Raw genomic sequence first — 16,604 nt, 5'->3', positions numbered from 1 at the left:
GCGACCTTTCAGCCAGCGGGAATCCCTGATGCTGGCGACCTCGTACTCGGGGGTGCTGTCGCCATCACGAGGTCCTGATGGGGGAGGTTCCGCTTGGCGAAGTGGACAAGCCGGTTGTTCGGGGACCAACAAGGACCGATGGAAGACGGGGTGCACGCGCAGGGAACGTGGCAGAGTTAAACGATAGGCGACCGGGTTGATGACGGCCTCGACTGGGAACGGTCCAAGGTAACGGTGGTCCAGCTTCCTCGCCGGCCGAGTGGATGGTAGGTTCCTGGTGGACAGCCAGACCCGATCCCCCACCGATAATGGAGGCGTATCCCTTCTCGACCGATCGGCGAACCTCTTGTAGTCGGCCTTGGCCTTCTCCAGCTGCCGTCGCACCAACCGATGGATCGCCTGTAACTCCGCCATGAATTCGTTCGCTGCCGGCTCCGGTGAGTCCACGGGAGAAAGGGGGAAAAACCGAGGGTGATAACCCACATTGGCCAAGAACGGTGTCATCTGCGTGGAGGTGTGCTGCGAGTTGTTAAAGGCAAACTCGGCTATGGCCAAATAGTCCACCCAATTGTCCTGCTGCAGGTTAACGTAGCAGCGCAGATACTGCTCCAAAATGCCGATGACCTTCTCGGTACCCCCGTCGGTCTGAGGATGATGCGCGGACGAGAGGCAAACCTTAATGTCCAACGCCCGCATCAACTCCTGCCAGAAGCGGGCTGTAAACTGGGCCCCCCTATCGGAGACGACTCTATCGGGAAGGCCGTGCAGCCGGAACACCTGTTGGATGAACATGCGACTAGTGGCGCGAGCTGACGGTAAGCCGCGACAGGGGATGAAGTGCGCCATCTTGGTCAACATGTCCACCACCACAAACACTGTCGTGAAGCCGGAGGATGGGGGTAGATCCGTCAGAAAGTCCATGGACACAGCCCCCCAGGGTCTCTTGGGCGTTGGCAAAGGCTGCAGTAAACCAGGCGGGGCCCCTGTCGCTGACTTGGCCTGCCTGCATGGGACGCAGGAGGTGACATAAGACTGGACATCGTGTCGGACTCGGGGCCACCAGAATGTACGGGAGACCAGGTTCAGAGTCTTGAACAGGCCAAAATGCCCCGCAGCCGGGTTATCATGACATTGGCTGAAAGCAAACTGTTCTAAACCAGCCCTCTTCTCGCACCCCTAATCAAAGGAAGAGTCTGGAAAGCGTCCAAGATCAAAAGGCTTCTGCCAAGTTTTAATTACACTGTTACAAAAATACAAGAGCTTGACTTCTCAAAGAAAAAGTTGCTTTCAGCAACTAGCCCCTCCCCAAACACTTCTTTTATAGAGAGCTCAGGGCGTGGTCTCCCTGTGCCTCCTCCCGAGGAGTCCCATAGCCTTCCTTTGTTTGTCCCTGCTCGTCTGCCTCCTGCGTCGGGCGTCCTTGAACAGGGCCAGCTGTGGGTCATCATCCTCCGCACTCTCGGGCTCACACAGCTGAGAAGAGGTTCCCGGCTGAGGACTCTGCAAAGTCTCCAAATCATCATCAGCCGGTTCGTTTCCCTCCTCCCCCACATCTGAGTCCTCCGATACATCGGACCCGGCTGTCGGGCCCACAGGCTGGCCCTGAGTCACAACACTAGGGATATGATTTAGCCCATATCTGAGTGGCCTAGTGCTTTTCCCTACTTTCTTCAATTTAAGCCTAACTTTTACGAGAAGCTCATGATCTGAGCCACAGTCAGCTCCTGGTCTTGTTTTTACTGACTGTATAGAGCTTCTCCATCTTTGGCTGCAGAGCACATAGTCAATCTGATTTCTGTGTTGGCCATCTGGTGATGTCCATGTGTACAACCATCTCTTGGGCTGTTGGAAAAGAGTGTTTGCTATGACCATTGTATTCTCTTGACAAAATTCTATCAGCCTGTGCCCTGCTTCATTTTGTACTCCAAGGCCAAACTTGCCTGTTATTCCAGTTATCTTTTGGCTTCCTATTTTAGCATTCCAATCCCCCATGATGATAAGGACATCATTTTTTGGTGTTAATTCTATAAGGTGCTGTAGGGCTTCATAGAACCGGTCAATTTCATTCCCTTCAGCACTGGTGGTTGGGGCATAGACTTCGACTACTGTGATATTGAATGGTTTGCCTTGGATTTCCACTGAGATCATTCTGTCATTTTGGGGATTGTATCCCAGTATTGCTTTTCCTATTGTTTTATTGACTATGAAGGCTACTCCATGTCTTCTGAGGGATTCTTGCCTGCAGTAGTATACCTGTTGGTCATCTGAATTAAATTCACCCATTCCTGTCCATTTTAGTTTGCTGATTCCTAAGATGCTGATGTTCAGGCTTGTCATCTCATTTGACCACATCCAGCTTTCCTTGATTCATGGATCTTACATTCTAGGTTCCTATGGAGAATAAATCTTTACAGCATCGGACTTTCCTTTCACCACCTGATGCATCCACAGCTGAGCGTCCTTTCGGCTTTGACCCAGTTCCTTCATTCTTTCTGGTGCTACTAGTACTAGCCCTCTGCTCTTCCCCAGTAGCATATTGGACACCTTCCGACCTGAGGGGCTCATCTTCCAGTGTCATATCTTTTTTCCTTTTGATATTGTCCATGGGGTTTTCATGGCAAAGATATTGGAGTGGGTTGCCATTTCCTTCTCCAGTGGATCACATTTTGTCAGAACTCTCTGCTATGACCTGTCCGTCTTGGGTGGCCCTGCACAGCATAGCTCATAGCTTCATTGAGTTATGCAAGCCCCTTCCCCACGACAAGGCGGTAATCCATAAAGGGGACTGTGCAGTTAGACTTCATCTAATTAGTTGTGAACAGGAGAAATATTTTCTTATAGAAGAGATGATACTGTAAACAAACAAATGGGGAAAAACTCACAGCTGCAAAGCTTGGGTCCCTATGAAGATCAGCCTGCACTATTGCTTTGAAATGGTTGTTTAACTACTGGATTTAATCCCTTTTCTGCATTGCATAAATAAGGCTTTTCTATCTTTTCTATCTTCCCCGGGCCAGTTGACCTCTTCCTCTCACCTCATCTCCTTCCAGTTTTGTTCTTCTTTGCCCTGATAGTTTTGGAGAAGGTAGCTTCTAGAAGGTACAATAATATGGATGACTTGCATACATGATATATGTAAATGAGTCACAAGCACATATTCGTTAGATGGGAGATGGGGAGGTGGAATTTGCAGGACTGGTTTCCATTTGGAGTTACCGATAGTAATCCTAGAATTGACAAGATGAAGATGGGCATAGCACATCACAGAGACAGTTCTGTCTATCTATTCTTATTTTTGTTATTTGTTTTAAGATAAAAAATTATTTATTTATATTTTAATCAAATTTGTAAGGCTGCCCGCCTACCCAATGAAATTCTGGTTGGTGAACAAACAATATAAAGCATCATCAATAACAACATCAGCAACAACAATCTGGCTTAGGCCCTTTAATTAAAGACACAGAACCCTGTAAAATACATCTTCGGTGGAGCCTGCAAACTAACAGCCCAGTGCCAATGGCACAGGAAGAGCCAGTTCTTCACAGTCTTCTGAAAAGCCAGTAAGATTGGGATTACAGTATCCATATATATATGGCAGAAGGCTATTCCATAGGACAGGTACCATGATGGCCAATTTTCTAAGCCCCACTAGCTGACATTACCTCAGTGAAGGTCCTGGAGCATGTCCACTCTGACAGATCTGGTGATGTGGGCAGAAACCATGGAGCAATCTGGTCTCATGCTATGTAGGATTTTAAAGGTGATAGCCAGCATCTTTTCCTTCCTTTAACTGTACTTGAAAAAATAAATAGAACATCCTGTTGAAACAATAATGGATTTTGGTGCTTACACCTTAACACCAAGAAATATGGATTCTGTGTGACCCAGACTTTAGTTGTCTTTTGTTCATTCCAGACCCTCACTCGGAAAACTTTGGAGGCACTGATTGTGCTTGATGGTGTTTTTTTTTGTAAAGGTCAGTGCTCTTTGCTACTTTAATAGTACCTTTTGGTGGAAGGGGGGCTCACTCTATGCTTCCCCCCAATGCTCACAATGTCATCAAAATAGAGATTTCACATTTTACATAGATGGAAACCTTTGGAAATAATATAGTCTGTAATTACCTACAGTACATCACCTTCTTGCACATTATTTCTCACTGTATTGGAAACTGCTAATACATTTCATTTTGTTTAACACTAACTCAAGAGTGCAATTTGCTCACAAATCACATTTTTAATTAAAACTCTTATAATCTGTTTACAGAAAATTCCTTATTGAAAAATAGAACTATGGACTTGATTTTAAAAAGAGGTTATAATTTTCATAGAAAGCCGAGTTTTTGGGAACAGAAATGTTACATCAAGATAGGTAGTATGGGGATAGATATTCTGTTAAAATTTAGGAAAACTGCTTCCAAAAAGGCCAAAATTTGACCTGTACCGTGTGATGACCAGACGGAGGAACAGACATGGAACAGTTGGAGTAAGTTTACCTAACGATAACACCGTAGCTAAATATGGTGGGATAGGTAGTTGAGGTAGCTGAGGATGCAGTAACAAATATGAGATTGTTGTAAATCCCGCAACCTAGCATACGAAGATGGGCACTATCATTTTCTTTAGGCCATAGAAATAATGAAATGGTGCTTTCCCGTGTAGGCCATAAGGTAACTGTGCTTCTCTCTCTGTGCTGACCCAGCTGCTTTTGTCTGCCTGCCTGCAGGATCAATAGACTGCGAATCTCAGCAGCATTTGCCTGATCATGCCAGGCTCTGATGCCAAACTTAAGCCATCTGTTAAGCTATTTGTTTATTTTACTAGGTTTATGTACCACTTCATTCTTATCTGGGTCTCAGTGGCTTATAGACCACCCAAACAGTAAAAAGATTAAAAGCTAACACAGCAGATGAGAACTTACCCAATGCTGAGGAGCAACCACAGACCACATGTATGGTCGCCCCTCAGGAGACAACTTGGATTCCAAATGCCTGCTGAAATTGATAGATCTTGATGACTTTATGAAAAGCTGGCAGACTCAGAGCCTATCTAATATCAAGAGTAAAGCTGTTCCAGAAAAAGGGGAAAAGCAACAACTGAGAAGCCAGGGTCCCAGCAATCCTACAAATGACATTTTCTAAGGGTAAGAAACTGGAGGGAACTTTCTCTCTTAATCTCAAACAAGGACTAATGGAAGAAGATTTTCTCTGAGGACACAATAAGAGCCAAGATATATACTTCACTGCTTTTATTGCCATAGTATAGGGATGAATCTGAGTTTTCACTTGTGTTCTCTCACATTCATTGTTTGTCTTTTACCAGCAGTCTTCCAGAGGTCTCTTCTTTTGTTTCATCCCTTGGAGCTCCTTGGTAAACTAAGGTTCTCCCTTTGGATTGATGAACTGGAATAAACTGTTAAACTGCAATCTAATCCAAGTCCACTGCCACCTCTATATTCTGTATACAATAAAGCCTCGCAGGTGGTCATCATGATGTCAGCCATTCAAGATAGGCCATATCAGGAAATGGACATCAGAAGAAATAATGAGACTCTATTAATAAAAGCTATAATAACAGAATTCAAAAGCCTGGCAGCATTTCCTCTCTCTTATCCTAGTCAATCAAGGACAAATTTAAATTTCTTTCTTACACTGTCTTCTTTTCCTGGACTATGCTTATATTTTTCTACCTTCTGACTACCTTCTCCAAAGATATCTTGGTACTCCTGAATACTCCTTGGTACTCCTGGCTCCAAGTATCCTCTGGAACCAAAAGATTAATTAAGTAGTGGGGATGGATTATTCTAAAGTGAACCATCATCCCTGTGGAGGTTAGTAGCACCAGTGAATTCTGAGTCAATTAGAAAGTGATCTGACTATATCTTATTACCTCCCCTATATTGACTATATCACATCCATTCCAAGATATGAAAAATTAGATCATATGTGAAGTCTCCTACATCTTGAATTTCTTTATAATATCCTTGGCCAATTAAAGAAAATTGTAAACAATTGATTTGGATGGGAAAATTGAGGCATTTGAAACCCTGTAGGAGTACAGCTTCTTTGTTCCTGAATACTTGGCAGCACTAACTGATAATGCTGAAATTTTGAGTTCAGTTATTTTGGCTGGGCCACATAGTTTTAACCTTTTGAATAGGCTAATGTAATTGTAAAATTCCTACAGAAGAAGAATGCACTTGAAATGTATGGACATTGGGTTGCTTATATGGCTTTAATAAGGTGCTTTAGACCAGGGCTTTTCAACCAGTGACACGGGTACCACCTGTGGTACATTGGCACCTGGCAGGTGGTACGCAACCATCCTAGAAAAGTGGTAGCGGGGGAGGGGAATGAGCTGAACCGGTGACAGCACCGCACAAGCCTGAGCGAGAGATGGCTGGAGCTGCAGGGCTGTCAGGGCTCAGTGGAAGCACCAGGATCAGCGCTTCTTTGGGGTTGTCAGGGCTCAGCGGAAGTGCCAGGATCAGCGCCAGGCTCCAGCTGGAGCTCAGTGCTGATCCTGGTGCTTCTGAGCCCAGAAGAAGCACCGATCAGCTGGAATGTTGCAGCATCTCCAGGCTCTTATGATTTACATTCAGGTGCTTGGCAACTGATTCATATTTATGATGGTCACAGTGCCCCAGGGTCATGTGAAGTGGCCAAAACCTGCTGCAAACACCCAGCAGAGGTGGGGAAATAAAAACCAAACACCCTCCACCCCCACCCCCGTTGCTAATCCTCAACAGGAATGCTCACAACAATGAAAACCTCATACAGAAGGAAGAGCGCTGCTGGGCTGGCAGGCAGGTGTCTTGCTCGGCTGTGGCTTGGGGGCACTTTTTTCAGTGCCATTGTAACTTCGAACAGTCACTAAGCGAACTATTGTAAGTAGAGAACTACCTGTACTTCATCACTTTTTCCTTTTTTTTTTTTTGGTCATCAAGTTTTTGACACCTTGCTAGGCGACTGGTGGTACTCGGATGTTGCCATATCCTAAAAGTGGTACAATGGGTGAACAGGTTGCAAAGCCCTGCTTTAGACCAATGAAGAACAAAATGGTTGCCAATATTATTTTTTAGTTATTTAGTAAAACCCTGTGCTTTGATAGAAGGCGACAATTAAATATGTTACACTTTTCTTACAATATGTCACCATGACAAGATAAGCTGAAATGGGTCCATGCTGGGGGGGGGGATAGTCAGCCAAGCAGTAGGAAACAGTGTACATAAGAACTCTGATGGTGCATTGTTTTGTCACATGAGGCACTATGGCATTTTTGCCTCTATATGAAGAATAAACCAGTGCAGTAGTAGTCCTTTTCTTTTAGACAGAAGGATAAAAGAAAAGTTAAATGATATCAGAAGAAAGCTTGTACTAGCAGGGTAACTTTAGAACTGTGTTTTATATCTGACCTGATGTATTAAATCTGATTCTTTTGGTTCAGCTGCTGCTCCATGATTAGAGGCTAAAAGCCTTATACTTAACTGCATGACCAAATATAGTAGACTGCTTCTCAGAAAACTATCTCTCACCATTTAATTTGTCTCACTTATCCCTCCACTCTGTCACTTTTAAAGTAACTACTATGATCATAGCAATGCCATTTTCCCTTCTATTTGGAAGCAAATAATGGTTCCACAGAAATATATCAGGCACTTAATACATAAGTGTTGGTCTTGCAAACTGAGCACTCCTTGAAGTATGTTCTAAGCTGTAGATATAAAGGTGTGGGAAAGTAAGCCTTTAGATGACTTAAATTTGTGGAATACAGGGCTAGCTTATGAAAGAAAGAACAGGGATAGATTGCAGTAAATGGAATAATAACAAAGGGCCTCTACTAAGTTTTATATTACAGACATTGACACATTTTGATGGAAGAAAAACTCTTTCCATTTTAGTTACTTATGGGCAGCTATTAAATGTACATGAAATGGTGAGTAGTTCACCAAATCCAGTAAGGAAAATCCACATATGGCATCAAATTGTGTAACTGGATTAGACATATGCAGATAGATACCTGTACTGTATGGTACATCAGGTATGATATGAGTGTAATAATCTTAGCTGAATTGCTACAGGACCATATTTCATGAAATCGTGAAGGCCAATCTAGCCCCAAAATGTATTTCCCATCAGATGCTTATAAGCACAACTTATCAGTAATAGATGATAATAGTTGACGTACTATTTATCTCATCTTATTTATCCAAATACATACAATTTCAATAGGAATCATAAAAATCTGCTTTTATAGTGTGTTTTGGCAGTGCATTTTTACGTAGAAAAAAATTCAAAGAAATCCGATGGAAAAAAATTCTAAACTAACTGGGAAAGATAAAATAATGCCCTCATTTTTAAAAAATATGTAGTGCTAAAGGACCTATTTTGGCTTTCTTTAATCTTTAAAAAGTCATGGATGTTTATGGCAGACCTTGGTTCTTTACAAAGAAGTATTTTCCAGTCCCAGCAGAATGTGCAATGGCTACAAGACCACACAATGTTTCATGATCAGCTGATCATTCCAGGATGTGCAAGCCTCTGGACAAAGAACTAAGCCTTTTCTAAAGGTTAAGCAAAATTGAAAGAAATCCCTTGGCTATTGTGCATGTTTTTAAAAAATAAGTGTAATCATCCAGCTCATCAAATAAATTGATGGAAGGGGAAATATTACTTGAGCCTCATTTATTGCTATCATTTCTCCATCATGGATTCCTCTGGAGTTAAAGTCCATAAATCTGTAGTAGAATTCCTTTACCCCCTTCCCTACGTATTAAGTCCAAATGAGAGACATGTTGTTAAATTCATTTTTGTACGTTGGATTTTAAGAATGAAGAAAGCATCAGTGGAAAGGACAAATTATAATTTTCAAGATGGGAGGAGGTACGGGAAGGAATGTAATCTTTATTTCATTGCAACAGTCCCTGAGGAAAATTCCTCTGTTAAAGTTATATTTGCATAAGAGTATTTTCCCTCAGTGTAAATACTGGTTTCAAACAATTGATTTCTCTAGAACCGAACAAAGAAGAAAGGATAGAAATCACTATTCGGTGCTTTCCCCCATTATGGTTATTATCACAACTCCCCAGCTGACATTATCTGCATCATTTGAAGGTCTAGATGTTAATTGCAAATAGATATTAATTTCATAATTTGTTTGGCCCTCAGAGTTTCAAGCATACATGATTCAACAGCTTAAATGTATAAATTGAGCCTACCTTTCCCAGAACCCGGATAAACATTGAAAAAATGTGAATAGATAGCTATTAACAAATTCTCTAATAACTAACTAGAGAGGAAATCAAATTAGGAAATTAGTCATCCTGGTTTCTTCCAATCATTCCAAATGTCAAATAAGAACCAAATTTGAACTGTTTCTTCTGCAAAGTCCTTGTATACAATATTCTTTCTTGGCTAATAAACAAAATGTCGACTCTCATCATATAAGCTGAAATATATGAAAGTGCATGAGGTAATAAATACAAATTGCAAATGATTCTAGTTCTAATTGAATTTAAATTTAATCGAAGTTAGTTTTTTCTCTGATGCTGCAATTATTTTTGGAGTGCAGTTCCTGATTTACCATCTCAAGGATAAGTACGGCCCTTAGATCGAAAAAGTTTCTATGCCACAAATTAATGGATAAAGGTAAAGGTAAAGATTCCCCCGCACATGCGTGCTAGTCATTTCCAACTCTAGGGGCCAGTGCTCATCTCCGTTTCAAAGCCGTGGTTATGTGGCCGGCATGACTAGATGCCAAAGGCGCATGGAACGCTGTTACCTTCCCACCGTAGTGGTCCCTATTTTTCTACTTGCATTTTTACATGCTTTCAAACTGCTAGGTTGGTAGAAGCTGGGACGAGTAACAGGCACTCACTCTGTTACGCGGCACTCGGGATTTGACCCGCCAAACTGCCGACCTTCTGATCAACAAGCTCAGAGTCCTAACCCACTGAGCCACCACGTCCCCTTTAATTAATGGATATCGGACTTCAAATACAGAACTACCCTCCAACAATCTTTTTGCAACGTAGAACTGAATATGATAGGCTTCCTTAGATTTTGTTTGAAATGTTGCTAGTTTCACTTTCAGTAAGGGAAAACACAATTTGCTAAACAAAACAAAAATGGAGAATTGTAAGAATTGATAGAGTTTCCTGCCTAAGCAGGGGGTTGGACTAAAAGACTTCAAGGTCCCTTCCAACTCTGTTATTCTATTCTATTCTATTCTATTCTATTCTATTCTATTCTATTCTATTCTATTCTATTCTATTCTATTCTATTCTATTCTATTCTATTCTATTCTATTCTATTCTATGATGGAATAAAGAAGATAAATTGGAACTATATATTCTACTACATCACATACTATCAAATACATGATGATGATGACGATGACGACGATACTTGTTAAGCCACAGACTTGAGTACATTTCCTGGAAAAGGTCTTATATTTCTAGCTGAATCCTGGGAAAAATATGATAGGCCTTCATATACAGTATGTATTTATTTAAGGGAAAACATTCAAGTCTTATACCAGCAGCTTAACGTTTTTGTGCTGTAATTTGATTAGGTGAAAAGGTCTACATAGTAAGTAATGTGATACTTACTTTCTGTTGATGAGTATATTTAACTTTTCAGGTTTTGCTTTACTAAGGGAGAAACCTTTGTGAAGGTTAAATATTTGTACATTCTGACAGTAAGATATGTGTTCTATAAATATATCAGTTATACTATTTATGTCTTATTCTGTGTAGACTAGAGCAAAAGTATTACTCCATAATCAAATTTATTTATAGTTTAAGACACCAAGGAAAATTTAACATTAACTTCCATGAAATCTGCAGTTAACGGATCCCCTGATATGAAAAATATACAAGTAATACATATTTATGGGAGCTAGAAACAAGATATATTAAATACTGAATCAGAAACAAGATGTATCAAATTCTGAATCAATTCCAAATTCTTTTTTAGTAATATTACCACAATCAGGAAAAAAAATTCTAGGAAAAAAATCCCACAGTGTTCCTTAGGAGTGTTTGATATTTAATTCTAAGAATTTCTTCTTCTATTAGTTTAAATTCTGAGAATTGATTAGATCCCTCTAACCTTTCAAACTGCAAACTCCATTTTTTAAAAATATGTCAGACATCACTTTCAGAATTTTAATAATATTTGAAATAATCAGACATTCATTTCTATTCTATGATTTTCTTTAGTAACTTACTTCATCTTTAGAGTCTGGAAGTGAAATGGTTCTTGAGCTATATATAGCAGTACATCTGAACATCTTTCTTTGAAAATCCAATTTAAAACTAAGTGAATTCTGTAAGTGTAGTACTAACATCTATAGATTGCACATGGGTGGAAATGCTTGTTTCATCATCCACAAAACCATACAAGGCTTTAGGCAGTTGAGATTGGAAAAAGAGAACAGTAACAAAGTGGGCATCTGGAATGTTACATGAAGAAGAAAAACTTATACTTGTGAGCAGTGCTTTTTTTCTAAAAAAAAAAAGTGCCAGATCTCTCATCTTGGCAGGCGCAGGAGGCGGGGAGGGGTGGGCGGCACTGCTGTGGTGATGGGTGCGAGGGGTGTTGGTGGCAGGCTGTACCCTGGGGCTGGGGCCGGCGCGGCTGGTGCTGTGGGAACAGCAGGGCCCGCTCTAGATGGCGGGGCTGCGTGGGGCAGGCAGCGGTGCAGGCCAGGCGATGCAGGGTGGCCACTTAGGCATGGAGGGCGAGGCGACGGTGGCACAGGTCCAGCACCAGGTAGGCCACCAGCCTGGCTGACACAGGTGAGCACAAGGAAGGAGTGCACATGTACTCCACAGAACCCACCTCCCACTCTATGTCCTCTCTTACTTACCTAGTTGAGATGGTGTAGTTGGGCAGCAGGGAGCCAACTTGCCTTCACTGCAGACAACTTGCTGGTGCAACGTTTGCTGGCCAGGTCTTTTGGCACGCTCAGCAGCAATTCCTATTGGCTTTCGAAAGCCAATAGGCTTTTGAAAGCCAATAGAGGGAGTAGCATAGCTTGTTCAAAAGCTTTTTTTTTGCAAAAAAGGGTGCCGGAACGCCATTCTGAGCGTTCTATGAGAAAAAAGCCCTGCTTTTATGTTTTAATCTTATGATTTTAAAAATATTGTAAGTTGCCCCAAACCTCACCATGTGGATTGCATACAAATATTATATAATCGGTAAATAAAGGTAGAACATGTTAAATATACATCAAATGATGACATGCTTCCCTACAAAGTCAATTCTTGCTCAATGACAGACCAAGGAGTTAACTCGGAAAGGCAAGAGGAAAGTCTAGAAGAGGTCTGCGCAACTTGTAGAAGGGAAAGGCCCACACTGATAAATTTATTTATTTATTTTATTTATTTATTTAGTTATATTTATATACCGCCCTATTCCCTGAGGACTCAGGGCGGTTTACAGGGAATTAAAAATCCAAAATACAAAAATTAAGAACCAAATTAAAAAATATTAAATTAACCCTGTAGTCAGTTAAAAAGAACCCCAAATTAAAAATTCCTCCTCAGTCTGGGCCTGAGAGCTCAAAGAGCCAGGTCTTCAGGCCCCGGCGGAATGATCGGAGGTCGGGGGCAGTCCTCAGCTCCACCGGCAGCTGGTTCCAGAGGGCAGGCGCTCCCACCGAGAAGGCCCTATCCCTGGGTGTCACCCGCCGGCAATCTCTCACCGGCGGAACCCTGAGCAGACCCTCCCTGTGGGAGCGCACTGGGCGAAGGGCGTTTGATGCCGGCAGCAGGTGTTCCCTCAGATAACCTTTGTGGTCTACAAAGGAATGCTGGTGTGCTAATCAATGATTTGGTGACTAGAGGAGCATCTACAGTGTTGGAGTTCATGGTCTTGGTAAGCCATGGAGGCACTAGGCAACATGACTTTCAGGGCAGTGGTGGTGATTTTATTACTTTTTTTAAAAAAAAAAAGTCTGTGCTCTGTCCATGGGTGCTTCATAGGCTGCATGTACAGACCTGGTCTAGAATTTATTTTGGAGCATTCAACTATCTAGAGCAGGCCTGTCAAACTCATTTTGTTTGAGGCAACTTCTTATAAAAGAATTGCCATTAATTTGTCCTAATAAAATAATTTAAATCAATTTTTCACTTTATTTCAAAATTTCAAATTAAATATGTTGAGAAATAGGTCTGCTGGGGCAAAATCCAGGTCTGGCTATCCTAAACTTTCTGTTCCTATTGGCAAATCATTGAGAGGCAGAAGTTTCTATGCTGGGATTATAGCAACTGTGCCATTGCTTGACATGGAGTTTAGTGGGCATTAGAACCCAGTTAAGTATGTTTTTAACATTGCATCAAGCAGGAAACAAATGTAAATTCTAAGCAGAATTATGAACAATTGATATCGTCCCCCATCACATGTGTCTGCTACTTGTATGGTTTATGTGTAAGCCAAATTTTATACATAAAGCCACTCTTGTTCAAAATAGTACCATTTTGATCCACAGTATCTTTCGCACCCTTGTATCACAATGATTGATAACTGAGACAGCTCCACCTGGGGCCTAATTTAGTGTTAAGCAAGCTAGAAAAGCTTTAAAAATCTGACCACCTAAAAATATATAAATAGAAAAACTCCTTTCCTTTTCTTCTTACCATCTTTCCAATAGATCCTTTCTTCCAAATCTGGAAAGAATTCAAGAAACACTAGGATGTTAAAGGAAACATCCATATGTATCAGTAGTAATTATGCTCTGCTTTGGGAGTTGAAGGCCCTTGAATAACAAGCCTATTTCCATGGATGGCTACAAGAGTATAAACATAAAATTTATAAGTGGAATGGGAACATTTGGTTTATTTTCTCTCCTTTTTACAGTCACTGCTGCTTAAATTGAAAACAGTGAAGGGTAGCAGATCCAAGCAACAACCTGAAGATTGTAAACATAATAATTCATGTATTACGGATGGGATATGGTCATATAATCAGTAAATTCATTTAGCTTACTCTGGTTTCACCATTAACTTTCTATTTTCTCATTTCATTGGCATCTCCCTGCCCAGTTTATGTCTTTCCTCAATACTTACTGTGCTATAAAGCAGAAGCAAATATCTTGAAGGGTAAATAAAGAGGTAATGAGTCTACAAAAATGTTATTGAGGTACATTAACTCCTACGTGCTGTCCTTTAAACCTTTCCCTCATCCAGGATTCATTTTTATGGTTTAAGCAGGATCTCGTATCAAATTCTACCCAGCAGTTTTGACTTTTAGCTGGGATCTCTACTGCAAAATCTCTAGAGCAGAAAGAAGATCCACTATGAGCTGTCAGACAAAAGGACATAGAGATTTTTACTACATTTTATTCAGAATGAAAGTGAATTCAAACAATTCCCTAAAAGGCTTGTCTTTGCACAACTATTTCCTTTTTCCCCAGTATACAAATTGAAATACTCAATTTGGTTTAATGGTAATATTTCTATGACCTGCTACTCCAATGGTTTTTTCCCCTTCTTATCATTGCTATCTGGATTATTCATCTGAGTAGTCCCATTTGATGAAAGTTCACAATGAACATGATAACATCACAGTGCTATTTAGTACATTGAATGACAGCAACCAAGTCCGTTGAGACTAAAAGCCAACTCTAACTATTAAGAGATTTATATTTATTTTCATAATAAGTTATGAAAATACTTAAAAGAAGGAATATTTGAAATTGCCAAATATGTTTCCAAAACTCTGTGAGAGATTCCTAGATCAGTCCTAAAGGAAGACGTTGAGGTTATAGATTGTGCAAGGGTGAACAGGGAATTATACAAGCATGAGAGATGTTTGCTTATGACTTTCACTGGATAAAAATGCATTTCTGAGTTACTACTCTTCCGTACTATATAGATAAAAGATTTTTTTTAAAAAAAAATTTAGATTCAACCCTGCAAAATTCTGATGTAATCACAGCAATTGCAAAATGTTGAAAATAGTGGCAAAGTTGACAAAAGCTTTATTCAGGTGATACAAGCAACTACAGAAATTACCAGGTTCTGAATAATCCTCCATGGTGGGTTCTATGATTATGTAATTTGCAGTGAGAAAGCCTCATATAAAGGAAAACAATGCTACATACATTTGAAACATGATTTGGGATTGCCTGGAAGCATTCAAGACATAATGCTTTTCAAGGAGAGCCTTTATAATTGCAGTGTCATACTGTATTCTTCTCATCCAAGAAGCTTCTTCAGTTCTGACTGAATATTGGGGAAGACGCTTCTTAGATCAGATGCAAAATGTTTTCAAGAAAAAACGCCAAGAAAGTCTAGTTGTCTTTGGAAATAGCACCCTTGGGTCAATAAATTAGATGCATTCTGTATTATGTATAATTTGGATAGACTTTAAATGCAGCAGCAGATGGTGATGTGTATATGAAGTTAAAATTTGAAGAAGCATGAAATATAAAATGCAATTCCATTCACAGATAAATACTATTGTGGTTTACAAAGTGTAGATTATGTCTATCTGCTTCAAAATAAAACCCAAATATATAAAAAAAAACTTGAATCGGTCACCCTAAATTGCAGCATTTTGAACGGGAACATGGCATTACTTTTTTTTGTTCTGATTATTATATACCCACCTGTTTTTTGTCCAACTTGAAGATATATTTGGTGCTGCATTTCAAGCTGATGGTAGTATATATTGTTAAGGTATTTAAATTATAACATATTTGGAACCTTTATTCAATATTTGCCATTTAAAATCTGCAACTGAAATCTACATTCTAAAATATATAGTTTATCCTCCCTTCTCCACCTATCCAGATAACACTTCCATAACCACATTCTAACCAGAACAAAATAATTGTTGTGGAAATGCTAGTTGTCTCTATAGCAAAATACAGCACTTAAATTATGGAACAATGTAATTTTTTAGCAACAGAAGCTCTTTCCTTGGAAAACACGTTAGTTCCTATGGAGAGGATCTCTGTTCAGGTAGTATCCTGGTATTATTACAGGGAATATCACCATTACATAATGAGATTCATGTTCCCAATATCTGTAGATATGAACACATATGAACACATATGAACACATGGACATGATCAGTGTGATTGTAGCAAGGTTGGAAATTACTTTTCATACTTCCCTGCCATGGTAAGTTGCTATCATCAATATGTGGAAGCAAATTTTAAAAGCACAAAAACATGGCAATTATTGTAAAAGAAATAATATCCATTCTCTCTCTCGTCTGTCTGTCTGTCTGTCTGTCTGTCTGTCTGTCTGTCTGTCTGTCTGTCTGTCTATCTATCTATCTATCTATCTATCTATCTATCTATCTATCTATCTATCTATCTATCTATCTATCTATCTATCTATCTATCTATCTCCAACTGCAAGTGTATGCACATTAAAACATGTCCATCCACATCTACTTTTTTCTTGATATTATTATATTTTTATGGTGTCAAACAAACGTTCCTTCTCCTGGGTTAGCCAGGAGGTATTATTTTTCTTTGCATTGGACCAAAATACCACTAATAAAGTCAGTTGAACCTTGAGCATATTTCATTGGGTGCCTATGCAAAAATGAAATGTTGTGCATCATTTTTAACAGTAAGAATACTTTA

Source organism: Vipera ursinii, assembly GCF_947247035.1.
Source record: "Vipera ursinii genome assembly, chromosome: 3".
In the NCBI taxonomy this organism is placed as follows: Eukaryota; Metazoa; Chordata; class Lepidosauria; order Squamata; family Viperidae; genus Vipera; species Vipera ursinii.
Note: the sequence above shows the minus strand (reverse complement) of the source record.